Raw genomic sequence first — 15997 nt, forward strand, 5'->3', positions numbered from 1 at the left:
AAAAACCAGAATCATCCAACTGTAATAACCGAATTGTGATAATTCTTTATGAGGCAAAACTTAAAACTTCAAGTCAGCTCCTAAAAATAAGAATGACATAATATAATTTAATGAATACGTGGAAATTTTACAAGCATACCAGCTAAATTTTAACAAAGCTCTACTCAATACCCAGTTTATCACTTCCCATCTTGGACTTTCTCTTATAATATGCTTTTGTTTCTGTGTTTAGGCTTAAGGAAGACCATTGTATCCAACATACACCAAACCAAGACTGTATTTACATTTGTAAAGTGGAGTCTTTGCATAATTATACTTTTTTTGTATGTTACAAAACAATGTCATAGCCAGAACAAAATAAGTTATAATTAGGAAAGATAGCATAATTACCTGTATTAGGGTCAATATGAAGAACGAATGCACGATACCATTCATTCTCACATAGGTACTTTATCACTAATTATATGTACTATTCAAAAATCAAAATCAACCCTTTTATTCAGAGAAACCCCACATGGTTTTGTCTAATTGTATAGTATTTAGCAAAAAGGGGGAAGTTACCTTTGGACTAACAAATGATATGTACCTTTTAACCTCTCTTTATAAAAAAATTGTATAAAATATCACTTATATGCAATGTAATAAAACAGTCTGCATTCTTAAAATGTCCGCTTATGTCACTGAGAGATTTTCTATTTCAATCATTCAAGCTACTCTGGTCTTAAAACTTTCATCCCTTCCCCTAAATTGTTCTCAAGTATGTAACTTTTAAAAACTCCACATTCAAGGTTAAGAATTACAAGCTCTTACGATTGCTACATAGATTTCGAAACGTTACTATCTATGATGAAAAATGCTGCAGCAGACAATAGGAAATAGTGTTAAGACCCCGACTGAATACTCAAAACTGGCAGAACCAAAATGGCCTAGAGTGAAAACTGACACCTATCCCTAAAATAATCAAAAGGCTGAATATATCAATAAATTGGTGACAGTGGCTACCTCTGGGCTGGCTGGGAGTGAGGAAGAGACATTAGTGCCTTTGGAATGCCTTTACCAGAAGGAAGACTGAATAGTTGATTGAATACATGCATAAACTTCTAATTCTACAATGCATGGGTAACCCTGGGTTTAAACTTGTAGGAACCTTTGAAATACATCATGGTGCTTGCTCTATCAGACCATTCTCTTTGCTTGGATCTTACTCCAGACAAGAGAAAGTTGTCAGTCTGAAGTCTCCTTTAACAAGTGGGTTTCTATTAATTAGATTTATTTCTATCTCCTCTATATTTTGGCCCAGCTGAAAAAGTATGAGCCTATAATACAGCATAAGTAGTAGCAAATTCTTCAAAGAAAAAGAAAAATTGAGACAGCATCTTATCTGTCACTCATGCTGGAATGTAGTGGACACAACCTCAGCTCACTGCAACCTCTGCTTCCTGGTTCAAGCAATCCTCTCACCTCGGCCTCCTGAGTAGCTGGGACCACAGGTGTGTACCATCATGCCCAACAAATTAGTTGTATTTTTATAGAGTTGGGGTTTCATCATCATGTTGCCAAGGATGGTCTCAAACTCCTGGACTCAAGCAATCTGCCCATCTCAGCCTTCCAAAGTGCTGGGATTACAGGCATGAGCCACTGCACCCAGCCCTAAATTAGTTTTATCAAACTAATTCATCTAAGTATTAAGTGTGCATCTTACACCAGATTCCTTATTAGAACAGTAGGATTTACCATTTCATCCCCAAAACAAACAGAAACAAATGAAAAGAGAATAGTACAAGAGTCAACTTTAGATTCAGTGGCTGGCTTTGTCAAGCAAGAGTGGTGGCTTTCAGGTTGCTGGAGGTGACTGGCAATTTGGAGTATCTTTGAATTCACTAACAGGTCAAAATACAAATCTTTGTGAAGACCTTGACCATCACCCTGGAGGATAAGCCCAGTGACACCACTGAGAATGTGAAGGCCAAGATTCAGGGTAAAGAAAGTATGCCCCTGACTAGGAGAGGCTCATTTCTACAGGCAACCAGCTAGAAGATCACACGTCTTCTGATCACAACATCCAGAGGCAACCCTGCACCTCAACTCCATCTGAAGAATGGCTGTCAATTCTTCAGTCTTGTATTCACAGTGCCCAATAATGGCATTACTCTGCACTATAGCCATTTGCCCCAATTTAAATTCAGAAATGACGAGTTTCAGTAATAGCTGAACCTGTTCCAAATGTTAATAAAGGTTTTGTTGTGGATGATGAGGGTATTGGTGGTGGCAGTGGATGGGGTGGCTGGGCCTGGAACAGTAGGAGCAGCTGCTAGCAGAAGGATGACCCAAGACAGGAAGCGAGCTGCTAAGCCTCGCTGATTCCTGTGCTTGTAACTGCCCCAGCCAGACTCCCCCTCCTTGACCCACTGGGTCTGTGTCTCATTCCGGCTCGGCCTGCCCCCCACTCCTCAGCCGGTTTCCCCTAAGGATGGGCCTGACCCCTTTCACAAGCTCTTAGTGCTCAGGTCTTTTCCTTCCACTGACCTAAAGTCATCGCCAGGAGTACTGGTTGTCCTTTCCTCAGAAGACACACCTTTGCCATGTCAATTTTAACTTTTCTCAGTCCTTCAGTGAATCTACAGACCTGTTTTCTCAGGAGCTCAGCCTGGCCTTACTTCAATGATAAAAGGAGAAAAGGGTGGCTACAGCAAACGTCATTCAAGATGTCTAGCAAAGGGAGCAGCACAGATGGCAGAACAGACTTAGCTAATGGAAGCCTGACCAGCAATCCAGAGGAGATGTCTGGAGCTAAAGAGGGAAGGGAGACATCCTCAGGCATTGAAGCAGAGGCCTCAGACCTGAGTTTGAGAGTTTGACTGGGGATGATGGTGGCCCCAACAGCACCAGCACAGAAAGTCAAGGCACAGACACAGAGAACCCAGGGGGGAAGATAAGGACTCTGGCAGCATGGAGGACACTGGTCATTACTCCGTTAATAAAGAAAATCAAGTCCATGACTGCTCAGAGGAAGAGGAGGAAGAAGAGCAGCCTTGGCATCGTGTACAGAGCAAGCAGGCTAACTGTGACCAGGATTCATCAGATGACGCGCGTGCCCTAGAGGACTGGGTGTCCTCAGAAACATCAGCTCTACCCCAACCTTGCTGGCAAGCCCTCCCTGCCCTTCAAGAGTGGGAGCTGGGTTCAAGTGCCTGCTTTGTTTATAAGGCCTGTGGGGCAAGAGTCTTTGTGCAGTGTTTCCACCTGCAGCATAGGCTTAAGGGCCACACTGGTTGTGTCAATATCCTGCACTTTAACCAGCGCGGCACCTGGCTGGCCAGTGGTGTGGGATTGGGTGTGGCAGCAGCCAGTACCGGACTTTGAGAGTGGCCACAAAAGTAATGTGTTCCAGGCCAAGTTTCTTCTAATAGCGGTGATTCCACTCTGGCCATATGTGCCCGTGACAGGCAGGTTTGGGTAGCAGAACTGACTGCCACACAGTGTTGCAAGAATATGAAATGTGCGGCCCAGCACAAGGGAGCGTCTCACAAGTTGGCTCTGGAACCAGACTCTCCCTGTATGTTCTTATCTGCAGGTAAAGATGCAGTTGTTTTCACCACTGACCTGAGACAAGACCGCCGAGCTTCGAAACTGGTGCTAACAAAAGAGAAAGAGAAGAAAGTGGGGCTGTATGCAATCTATGTGAATCCTGCCAATACCCACCAGTTTGCAGTGGGCGACGAGATCCGTTTGTAACGATTTATGACCAGAGGAAAACTGATAAGAATGAGAACAATGGAGTACTCAAAAGTTCTGCCCTCATCACCTGGTGAACAGTGAGTCCAAAGCAAACACCGCCTGTCTTGTGTACAGCCACGATGGCACAGAGCTCCTATCAGGTACAATGATGAACACATTTACCTCTTCAACTCCTCTCACAGTCATGGGGCCCAGTATGTTAAGAGATATAAGGGCCACAGAAATAATGCCACAGTAAAAGGTGTCAATTTCTATGACCCCAAGAGTGAGTTTGTGGTTAGCAGTAGTGACTGTGGGCACATCTTCCTCTGGGAGAAATCATCCTGCCAGAGTAGTCAGTTCATGGAGGGGGACAAGGGAGGCATGGTAAACTGTCTTGAGCCCCACCCTCACCTGCCTGTACTGGCAACTAGTGGCCTAGACCATGATGTGATCTGGCCACCCACAGCTGAAGATTCCACTGAGCTGACGAGGTTAAAAGATGTGATTAAGAAGAACAAGCAGGGGTGGGATGAAGATGGTTTGCACCACACTGACCTATTTGATAGTCACATGCTGTGCTTCCTCATGCATCACCTGAGACAGAGACGTCTCACCAGCACTGGCGAGAACCTGGGGTTGGGGCCACAGACGCAGACTCTGATGAATCTCCCAGCTCCTCAGATACATCAGAGGAGGAGGAAGGCCCTAACCGAGTGCAGTGCATGTCATCTTGAAGCCTCATACCTAGGTGGGGTGGGCTGGGGCTGCCAACCTGATCCTGCCTGGGCAACCCTTTCCTGTCCCAGGCCCTACATTCCACAGAAACACACTTTGGACTTTTTGCTTTAGATAAAAGAAAGACATCCCAGGAGAAAGGATAAACCAGAGGAGTGAACCAACACAGAGTATCTAGGAATGGGAGTTGAGCCCTGGAATAGGCCTCCATGGAGAGGTGCATAGGACTCAGTAGAAATGGCCTCTCCCCAAAGCCTCTTTCTGAGAGGAGAGGGAAGCCTATTTTGTTAACTGATTTGGGATAGGGAATGGGGTTTCTTTTTCTTTAATCTCCCTTGTTTCTTAGGCAGAGAGGGCAGGGGGGACAACTCGCTATTCAGTACCAAGGGGCGAGTGGAGGGTAGGAGTGCCACTCTCTTTGGTTTAGGTTTTTGACCTATTCTTCCTTTGTTTTTTAAAAGTCTATTACAGTTCGGGTATTTTCCCCCCTCAGCAACCCCATCCCAAGATCCTATTTTTCTGGGAAGTCCTTAAAGCCCCTAACCATCTCATACTCTTCACTTTCCCTTCCTCCTCATTCATCCTCTGCACATATCACAGTGTTCTACACTCGATTACATATCCTTCACTCTCTTCTGTTCATCCCATCACCCCTTAAATAGGTCAGGTGAGGGAGGCTGGGGAGAGGTGGGAGGAGGGGCAGAAGTGAAGGAGGGATAGGAAGGTTGCTACCTCTTCTGTTACTTTTTTTAAAAACATGGTTTGGTGGCAGCAATCTCCCTGTCCCTATCACTGTTAGAGGCCTAATTTTATATCTATATTAGAAAGCAAGTCAAACTTGGATGTATCAAGGCAAAATTATTATCCAAGTTTAAATACATATATATTCTCTATGAATCCAATAAAGGGACTTAAAGGAAAAAAAAAAGGTTTTGTTGCTGCACAGTAGCCAAAAAAAAAAACAGTCAACCTTAACTTTTCCTTAAATAACAATGAATTCAACATGAACTACGATGCAAGTTCCTTCACGCCAGTCTGAACTTCTTCTCTACTAAAATAAGGCAGGTGGAATAATCCCTACAATAAATATCAACCGAAAAGGTTTTGATCTACACAAGCATGGTCTTTGTATACAGCCTGCTGGTGCGCTCTTTCACCACTAGGGGACGTTCCAACATTAGTAAGAAAAAAAGGTTGAGTTACAATAAGCCTTAATAAACAGAACTGTTGCAGTTATCCAAAGTGATCAAGAATGATTAAAGATGAGAAATGATCTCAAAGAACTAAAAATAGAAGTACTATTCGACCCAGCAATCCCATTACTAGGTATATATCCAAAGGAAAATGAATCGTTCTACAAAAAAGACACATGCACTCGTATGTTCATTGCAACACTATTCACAGAAGCAAAGACATGGAATCAACCTAGGTGTCCATCAACGGTGGATTGCATAAAGAAAATGTGGCACATATACACTATGGAATACTATGCAGCCATAAAAAATAATGAAATCATGTCTTTTACAGCAACATGGATGCAGCTGGAGGCCATTATCTTAAGCATTCAAATTAATGGAGAAACAGAAAACCAAATACTACATGTTCTCACTTATAAGTGGGAGCTGGCCGGGCATGGTGGCTCACACCTGTAATCCGAGCACTTTGGAGGCCAAGGCAGGCAGACCACCTGAGGTCGGGAATACAAGACCAGCCTGACATGGTGAAACCCCGTCTTTATTAAGTAAATAAATAAGTGGGAGCTAAACGCTGGACATATATGGACATAAAGATGGGAAGCAGTGGACACTGGGGACGACTAGACCAGAGAAGGAAGGAGTGGGGCGAGGGGACCTATTGCGTACTATGCTCACTACCTGGTTGATGGGATCAAGCACACCCTAAACCTTAGCATCATGCAATATGATCCATGTAACAAACCTGCATAGTTATTCCCTGAATCTGGAAGTTGAAATTCTAATGAGAAACTATGTAAGATATTTTAGTACCCGTGGACATTGTGACAGGGAAAGGAGGAACTGCCTTTTTAAAAGATAACCTGCATTCACGCGTCTCAACAAAAAATTAAGATACGCAATAAAACACAGAACGAATGATAATGGGGAGGAGAGAGGGAGGCATATCAATACTCCCTTCACATTCTAGTCTGAAACTAGAATTTAGGAATCTTACAAAGTTGTGAAGCAGGGGAGATAACAGTAACAAAGAGCACATGAACCTACTAGAGAACAAGAGTAGGTATTTAAAGTACAAAATTATATGGTGAGACATTATTTGCCCATTAAACTGGCAGAAAAAAAAAAAACAACAAGGAGCAACCTTATATATTGGTCTTAGGAGTCAATCTGTACTACCTGTTTAAAAAAACCAACTGACAAGATTTTTAAATTTCATCTACAGCCACACTACCCTAAACATGCCCATCTCTTCTGATCTCAGAAGATATTTAAATTTAAAACACATACACTTCGATCCAACAACCCCTGTTTTTAAAATCTATGACAAATGTTTTATATATATATAAGTACATATGTACCAAACATGTATACTGTAGCACTGTTTGCAACAGAGGGGAAAAAAAACCTGGAACCTACCTGAATGTCCATCAATAGAAGAACAGATGAATAATTTATGAAATTAAGGAGAATGAGTTAAATCTATGTGTAGAAACCAAGATCTACATAATATATAAAGACAAGAAAAAGGGAATATGTCTAATACACTATTTTTGTAGCAACCAAGTAACTCTTGTGAATATGTGTTTTTAAAAGAGCAGAGAGAACGATATAAGATACATACCAAGCTTAACATCATCTGGTACTAATTCCTCTGCATCTTTAGACTTATAAAGTAAGAGTATAAAAGTTCTGTGCTTTCTTTCCTTTGGGGGGTGATAGTGGGTATTTAAAAGTAAAAATACCTCATTAGAATAAAAGAGTTTTTTTGGGTTTAAGAAATGGGGTCTCACTCTGTCACCCAAGCTGGAAGACAGTGGCACCATCACGGCTGACCACAACCTCCACTCCTGAGCTCAAAGGATGCTCCCTTGAGCAGGAAGGGACTACAGGCCTGAGCCACCACACCTGACTAATTCCCCATTCCCCACTTAAAGATGAGGTCTTTTCATCTTGCCCAGGCTGGTCTCGAACACATGGGCTCAAGGGAGCCTCCCACCTTGGCCTCCCAAGCAGCTGAAAATAAGAGTGTTTTAAAACAAGCAAAAAAGAAATTGTGTGGCATGGGCATCCAATATAATAGAAATTGACAAATCAAGAGTTTCAATAACAGCTTGTATAAACAAACCACACGGATAAATGAGCCTAATTCCCCCAAACTAAAAATTATACTTTTAAGTTCAGAGGTAAGGTAAAAATGTTCGCTGAGTAATATGTAAATGAATGTCTTCCATTATCATGCAAATTAATGACCATTCATTTTAAACTGTAATGCTATTAACTGACATTTCAGTCATTGATTTAAAGATGGTCTCTGAAATTTAAACATTCATAAATTCTCCTTTTACCACAGCTAAAATCAAAATGTAGCTTAGATGAAACCTTACAGTTGCTGTCTGCAAGTGACTGCTGTGATGCAGTACTCACTGCACACACATGCTTAAAACTGGACTCACTGCGCATACTACGGTCATTGGTCACTTGAGCTAAGTCATGCACGCTGTTGCTAAGACTATGTTGAGTTTAAATGACTGATTGAAGTATTCAAAAAGATTACACTGTAGCTGCATAATAAAACAAAAAGTAACATTCTGCATAGAAAGATACTGAAACAGAGCAGTGCAGTGGAGTGGAAAAGCTATGATGATGACGAGAAAAAGGGGAGGTGGTACAGGACTAGAGAAGAGTAGAGAACAAAAAAAGAAGAGAAGAGAATTTTCCAGAAGTTATACTTCCAACTCTTCGGTATGTTAAGGAGATACATGTAAACCTCAAAAATGTTTTTTTTTTTTCTTATTAATAGCAAACCTACAAATTATTTTTTTCATTACTTCTGTATGGTTCACTTCAGAATTACTATACAATTTGAAACAGAGCAAAATTAGTTTTACTCATGAGCTACACTATCGAATGATTCCCATATCACTCTTCCAGATTATGATTTGAAACTCTAACCACAAAGAAGCACAAACTCACTAGGAAAGTATTCTGCACAAGAAGTACAATCTTGCAAATCAGTAACTGTAACTCAGGTACTTGGGGCAACTTTCAGTTACATGAATTTGGGTTTTTCTATTTTACTCCTTTGTATAATCTGAAACCCACCCATGCCGACTCAGCATGGACAATACAAAGCCCATGACATCTACATTCAACAAATATTTCAAAAATACAGTCATACAAGTTGCTACTGAAGAAGTTAATCACCTTATTCATGGTACGATCTTCACAGAAACGTTAACTTTCAAACCTCCTATGATCTTCCTGTAAGCCACTATCCAAGATTAAAAACAAAACAAAACAAAACAAAAAAACGCATACAACACACACAAAACACAATCAATGCATTTAGTTAGGTACTATAACAACCACAATAGTAACTGACATCTGTACCGATATTTAGTTTAAGAAACATTTTTACAGGCATTATCTACTCTACTTACCAGTTTTCAACCAGTTTTCCTGCCTTTCAAAACCAGGAAAAAATAATTTTCACTTAACCAAGATTAGCATTTTTCATTTTCCGCAGAAAGTCAAGCATGGGGTGACTTTACATCAAAAAGGCTTGCCAACAAATTAAGGAATGACATCTTTCCAGGGACAAATTCATTTAAAAAGCAGTTCTTGCTCCAAATGTATTTGAAATACATTTCTCATAAGGAAAATAGTGTCTAGGTTCCTAAGATAGCCCACAAATGCCCATTTTGCCTCCTACAACTCTGCCGAGCTGCAGTTCACATTACAACAGCCTGGGTTGCTGGGCAGGTAGCCAGGTTACCAAGCCTCCATTTCCTCTACCCACTTCTTAATTATTAATATTCCTTAGGCTCTTCTCTTTGTAACAATCTCATCAAGGGTGGCACTACTGGACCATCTATGATGGCAACTACCAAGTCACATTTTCAACACTGATCTCTCATGTGTTTCAGACCCACAGATCAAACTACATGTTTGCAGACAGCTAAACTTCAATATGCTCATTTTATTTTTCTTCCAAAAAATCTGTGCCCCCACCCAGCCACCACTAATTCCCCCTTCTCCTTTAATGAGTAAGATATGCCTAAAAAGCCAGGCCAGGAATTTAGAAATCACCCTCGAACTTTTCCTATCCCATACTTTCTATATCCAACTGGCCACTAATCTTATCATTGCTACCCCTCTCGAATCTGCTTCACCAAGCATAGCTCCAGTGGCTTTGCCTTGATTTAGGTCCTGAGCCCTAGTCTCCCTCATTCAAGTCTGTAGGCAACCAGGTACGATCATTTCTCTCTCTGCCTAAAATTTCAGTAGCTTCCTATTGTCTGCAGTAGCAATTCCCAAACTGGTAAAAGAGTACCTTCAAAGTAAATTTTTTTTTTCAAAAAAATTAAGTTGAACTGGTTAAACAATATTAAACAGGCCTCTCACTAGCACAGTTTTGAAGTCTTACAACGCACCAACATTAGGTATTTCCCTGCCATGAGGAACTGGGGTAGAAGGGAGCCCCAACTGGGTTTCAAGGTCAAAGTCAAAACTTATTGCAAGACATGTAAGATCCTACAGACTCTGGCCCTGTCTAGTTGTCAACACCATCTGCCATTCATCAATGGTTATCTTTCACCCCTTACAAACCTTACAAGTCATTCATTTAGAACAACACAATCTGTAGTTCTTCAAAGAGCCCTACTGTTTCCTGACTCCACTTCTTTATATAGAATATTCCTTCTGCCAAGAATGCCCTTCTCTAACTTAGTCTGGCTGAAGAGCTCCTACTTGCTCTTCCAGGGCCAGTTCAGGCTACTAAGCTTTGTTTGTCCCTTCTACCTCCTAGCAGAGGACTGCCCCCACCCTTCTCCCAACTCTGCAGGTATCAGAGCACTTGTCCAACAGTATGTTGAACTGACAGACTATAAACCTTAAAGGCTGGGAACCAGGCAAGCATCCAGCAGTACAGCTGAATAAGGGAGACACGGCAAGACTGGGTGAAGAGGGGGAGGAATCCCTCTTCTTTTTCTGGGCAAAATTTTACAACGAAGTAATTTTGTCTTTGACATGCTCCCACATCTCATCCCTATTCCCCTTTCCCAGCTTTCCCCAAATCCTGTCTTCCTAGGTCCGTTCGTGACCTCACGTAAGTTTGTACAACCTCCACCACAGCACTGTGTTCTTCAGACCAATGACTTCCTCTTCCTCGTAACCAAGAGTCCTTCTGTTCAGAAGTTAACATATAAATCAGTGACAGCTTCTCATAGCTGTTAACCTAAGATGAATCTCTAAGAAACAAAATCTGAAAAGAAGTATGAAGAGGATATGGGGAGTGGACACTCAATCACACAGAAAGTCTGGCCCAGAAGAGTCTGGGAGTCTTTTCCTGACTGAGCTTCCCAGATGTGTTCCCACTTCACTTCATCCATTCCTACAGATTAGCTCAATGGGTGCTACTGGTAGAGACAGAGCTGGAGCAGGCACTACAATCCTACAGATCATCTATCCATTCTTCTTGGGTTGAATACCCACCTATTTGTTTTAGTTTGAGACCGCTTACGGTTAATCCTTCATTAGACAGAAAGTTCTCACCAACATGTTCAGCAATGAACTGAAAACAGTATCTTCACTCTAAGCCAAGCAGTTCCCCGAAATCTAACCCCAAACTACTGCTTGACTAGAAAAACGTAAATTAAATTAGAAAACCAAAATGTTGCCAAGTATCCTAATATTTCAAATAAATCTGTAAATACTAAATTAGCATTCTAGTAATAATCATTCTGGTTTATTGACATTTTTGATTTCATAAAAAGCCATTTGTTAGAATGGTATTGCCTACCATGTGCCAACTTGTGGGCTAAATGCTGGAGATTACAAGAGTAAATGTGTAACCTCAGGAACCGTATCTAGTAAGCTACACAAATAAGTAAGCTAACAAAAACAAGTATCAAACAAAATGGTGAGCAATGGCAGCAGGGAGAAAGAGAGGAGAACCAAGAACAGAAAAGACTTGAGAAAAGAACTATCTCTTGATCTAAGCCCTGAAGAATGTAAAGCTGATCAAGCAAACAAGCATTAAGAGGGAAAATATTAGGGAAAAAACAGAGGGATGAAACCCAAGCAGGAACTACCAAATGCAGAAGCACTACAGTGAGTGATCCTAAAAAATGTGAGGAACAAAATTATTTAAACTGGCTGGTGCACAGGGTGATGGCCTTCGAGGAATAATTACAAACGGAGGTTTAGAAAGATAGGACAGGATCAGATTATGGTGAAGGCGCTTGTTAGACATGATAAACAATATAGATTTTCTTGTAGGTGATGGAGATTCTGAACTTTTATTAACTGAAAGAGATCCTAGGCCAGGCCAAGGAGCCACATTCCTAAAGAACACAACGTGAATGGCATCTTCTGGACTTGTGCATTCAACAGCACAATGTTTACCTGCTGGACCATTTATGTGTAAGAGAGCCAAGCTCAGATACATTCATAGATGTATCCCCAGCATCTAGCGCTGTGTTTGGCACATACAGGAATGAAAACACTATCAAATAGTTAGATGTACCAATGCAGTCCTAAGGGCATAATCAAGAGGCCCTAACCCAGCACCCTTCCTTGCTACCTATAAAGTCACAACTCTCACGCACTACAGTAACTAATAATTGCCACAACTGTTAAGGGAACATGAAGAATGGTGATTCACTATGGGCCACACCAGAGTTGAGAATGGACTGGGGGCGGGGGTACTCTTTAAGATGCTTCTGAATCTGACTAAATTAAGGAGTTTATTCTGTTCTTTTCACAAAACACTGAACAGAAAACCATGGGCTAGCTTAAAATTATTCTTCAACTAACTCTTAAGGCAGTGCTGACAACTATGAAAAATACATTTTCATATCAAAAAGGCCCATTAAACATTTCAACTAAGAGTTTGCTAGGTTAGCCTAATCTTTCAAATAAGTGCTACAGGCAAAATTAAGTCATTTGCTTACAGTACTTAACAGTTTACTTAGTATACTAATCTACTTATTATAATTAGCATTAAATAACTTTCTATCTTTTGTGCTTAGAAAAATAAGAAAAATAAACATTAAAAAAGGAGGAACAAGGCAACTACAGATGAAAATTGTAAATGAGCTTAGAAAACTGATGGTTAAAGAAGCTAAGGCATGATCTAGAGAAGGATGAAAAATCTTTGGTCTATATGGAACCAGTGGTTAGAATTCATGTCTACAGAAATCAATTTAAAGGTCACAAAATTGAAATATAATTCAAAGTCTTCTTAAAGAAAAGGTAGAAATATTCGACTAATCAGAATTTTAAAATGAAAATAAGGCATATAAAGTCCTACAAAATAAACATAATTACAGATAGTTTTAAATTTTATAATGTGGCCAGGGATAGAAACATTTGGTAACAGTAACATAGAGGATGAGAAAGAAAACAGTCTGCACCCACCAGAGACACAAAAAGAAAAACTAAAATGTAAATAAAATGTGTATCCGAGATATATGAGGTTAACATATTGAGCTTTTGAGGATGTTGCTACTAAAGAAACAAAATCATGGTGTGTTTTCGACATAAAAGGCCTGAATATAACATTACTGTCTGCTGTTTCAGTTAACAAAATAACAAAAAGTAATTATTAATCACACCTCCATACACACATCTGACTTGTTTTCAATATCTTCAATGTTACTAAGCTAACAAATAAGTTACCCTTCACTCAGACTCATCCTTACAGTTCTCTAAGGCACCTTTCATCACCTCTATCTGGCAAATAAAGAAAGTTCAAAGAGGTTTAGTGACTTACTTAACTCAGACCACAAGACTGGTATGTCACACAGCTGTAATTCAAAAACACCTGCATTTGGCTCTGAAGCCCACATTTTAATCCAACACACCATGCCCTCTCCCAGGACATATGATTGTTAAATTTTTAGCCACCATGCTTTTACATACTCATGTTTTCTCACTGTGCTATCACTAGAGTAATCTTTAAGTTGAGATACTTTAAATTTCATGGAATTCATTAATAATTTATATAGCTCTTTTAAAACAATGCAATTTTGCTAGCAGTAAGGAATACACTTATTCTTTAAAAAAACAAAAACATCCAAAGTAGTTGAGTTTCCCCTCAGAATGACAGCAAGTACCAACAATCTTCTAATATTCTCAACTTTATTACCTAGCCTTTTAATTATACTAGATCTTTTTGTGGCATAATCTTAGGGAGATAGCAGGTGTTCATAAATACCTAAGTCCTTTCTCCACTAGTCACACTGTGTAGTCACATCATATATGCATTTAATTAAACCAATTTAACTACTTATCCTCTGGGGAGAAGCAAACAGAGAACAATAATTTAAATTATGATGACAGTATGCCTTTCTTTACATCCCTGTCCCAAAGTGAACATGAAATGAAGACCATAAATCTGCTATCCTCAGTCCACCTAAAGACCCATTCACCTGTCAAAACACATCTCACATAGCTGACTAGGATTCTAGCTCACCAAAATAGTAACCTCTCTAAAACGACAGGAAAAACTGGCCTCTGAAATTAAAAAACAGAATGTCAGTTTCCTATAAGTTTTCAAACTGGTGCCTTTTTAAAAGACTTTTTCCAAGGGTAATTTTGACTACACAGGATTTTTACCTGAGAATTTAGGCCCAAAGGCCTATGAAAGGTGATTTCACTTTACTCAGCTCTTCAGATCAATCAGAAAAAAAATCAGGAACCAAAAAACTTTTCATATCAAAATAAAGTAGTACCTAAGATATATTTCATCCTATTTTGCAAATTAAAAAAAAGACAGAGCAACAGGGCTGCTGTAAAGAAGCCACCCTTAGTTACATATGTGGGAGCAATTCCACAACTCATTTTAAACAAAGTAAAAATATTTTGTTTTAAGAAGTCTGTCGGCCGGGCGCGGTGGCTCACGCCTATAATCTCAGCACTTGGGGAGGCTGAGGCGGGTGGATCACAAGGTCAAGACATCGAGACCATCCTGGTCAACATGGTGAAACCCCGTCTCTACTAAAAATATAAAAATTAGCTGGGTATGGTGGCGTGCGCCTGTAGTCCCAGCTACTCCGGAGGCTGAGTTTAAGGAGAATTGCTTAAACTCAGGAGGCGGAGGTTGCGGTGAGCCGAGATCGGGCCATTGCACTCCAGCCTGGATAACAAGAGCGAAACTCCATCTCAAAAAAAAAAAAAAGCCTGTCAAGCAAGCAAAGACAACCCTTAAAAGTTGGCTCTCACTAGAAAAAACAATACAAGAGTTTTGAGAGGTGCCGTTACTACAGAGTACAAAATCGAAGCCAGGGTGAAAGGATATCTCAGCAAGAGAAAGCCACGGTTCTAACCCCAGATCCTTGATGCTGCCACTGACTTCAGTTTCCTCTTCTGTAACAAGGAACTAATCTAAATAATCTAATCTATGATCTCTCCACATTATTTTCCATTTTCACGTCTTTATTCCAGTGTTCAACTCCTTTGTGAAGAAAAACTAAATAGTCAATTAAACCAGCTTGCTCTCATGAGCTAGAACCATCTTTCACCTCACCACCCAACACTTAAATAAAGTATTTTTATTTAAAATTTGAGACAGATTCCATAGACATCAGCAATTTCAGACCATGTAATCAGGAAATTCTGCTTTACATAGTTAACTCACTTTTTCTGGAAATCTAATTTCTTAACTAGTCTCTGAGTGTCAACTGATCATGTAAAACCAAGATCCACAGGGAGCAAGTGTAAGAGTCAACAAAAGAGGCCAGGCATGGTGCCTCACACCTGTAATCCCAGCACTTTGGGAGGCCGAGGCAGGTGAATCACCTGAGATCAGGAGTTCAAGACCAACCTGACCAACATGGAGAAACCCCGTCTCTACTAAAAACACAAAATTAGCCAGGCATGGTAGTGCATGCCTGTAATCCCAGCTACTCAGGAGGCTGAGGCAGGAGAACCACTTGAACCTAGGAGGCAGAGGTTGCAGTTTGAGTCGAGATCGCGCCACCGCACTCCAGCCTGGGCAAACAAAAGTCAACAAAAAAGACAAAATTCTGATTAACAGATTAATTTTGCAGTCTTGAAGTTTACAATTCAAGTTAACGTTTCACCATCTCAGACTCTAGCAAAGGCTCCAATATGGCACTACAGGTCTAAGATGTTAACAGGTATGGTATTGGCATAGTCCCCTCTAGAGGATCATTCTATGGAAACTTTTTAGCAATCCCCATCCTCGAACAACTTTCCTCAGTGTCAGACATTTATTCAGACAGTCCTCTCCTTTATTCCAGTGTTCTCCCTTCTTACTGATTACCATGGTCATTTTTAAACTATCATAACAGTAATCATTTTTTCCAATTACTATTTACTCA

At 40.4% G+C, this 15997-nt stretch overlaps 1 protein-coding gene and 1 pseudogene across 12 annotated transcripts in view; one reads left to right on the top strand and one right to left on the bottom strand.

Moving 5' to 3' along the window:
- The window catches only part of ATP13A3 (ATPase 13A3), a 100648-nt gene that overhangs the window by 79072 nt on the left and 5579 nt on the right, over positions 1 to 15997 (bottom strand). The window lies entirely within an intron of this gene.
- Positions 2643 to 4589, top strand: LOC100386595 (DDB1- and CUL4-associated factor 8 pseudogene; annotated as a pseudogene).

Source organism: Callithrix jacchus, chromosome 15, assembly GCF_049354715.1.
Source record: "Callithrix jacchus isolate 240 chromosome 15, calJac240_pri, whole genome shotgun sequence".
Taxonomy (NCBI): domain Eukaryota; kingdom Metazoa; phylum Chordata; class Mammalia; order Primates; family Cebidae; genus Callithrix; species Callithrix jacchus.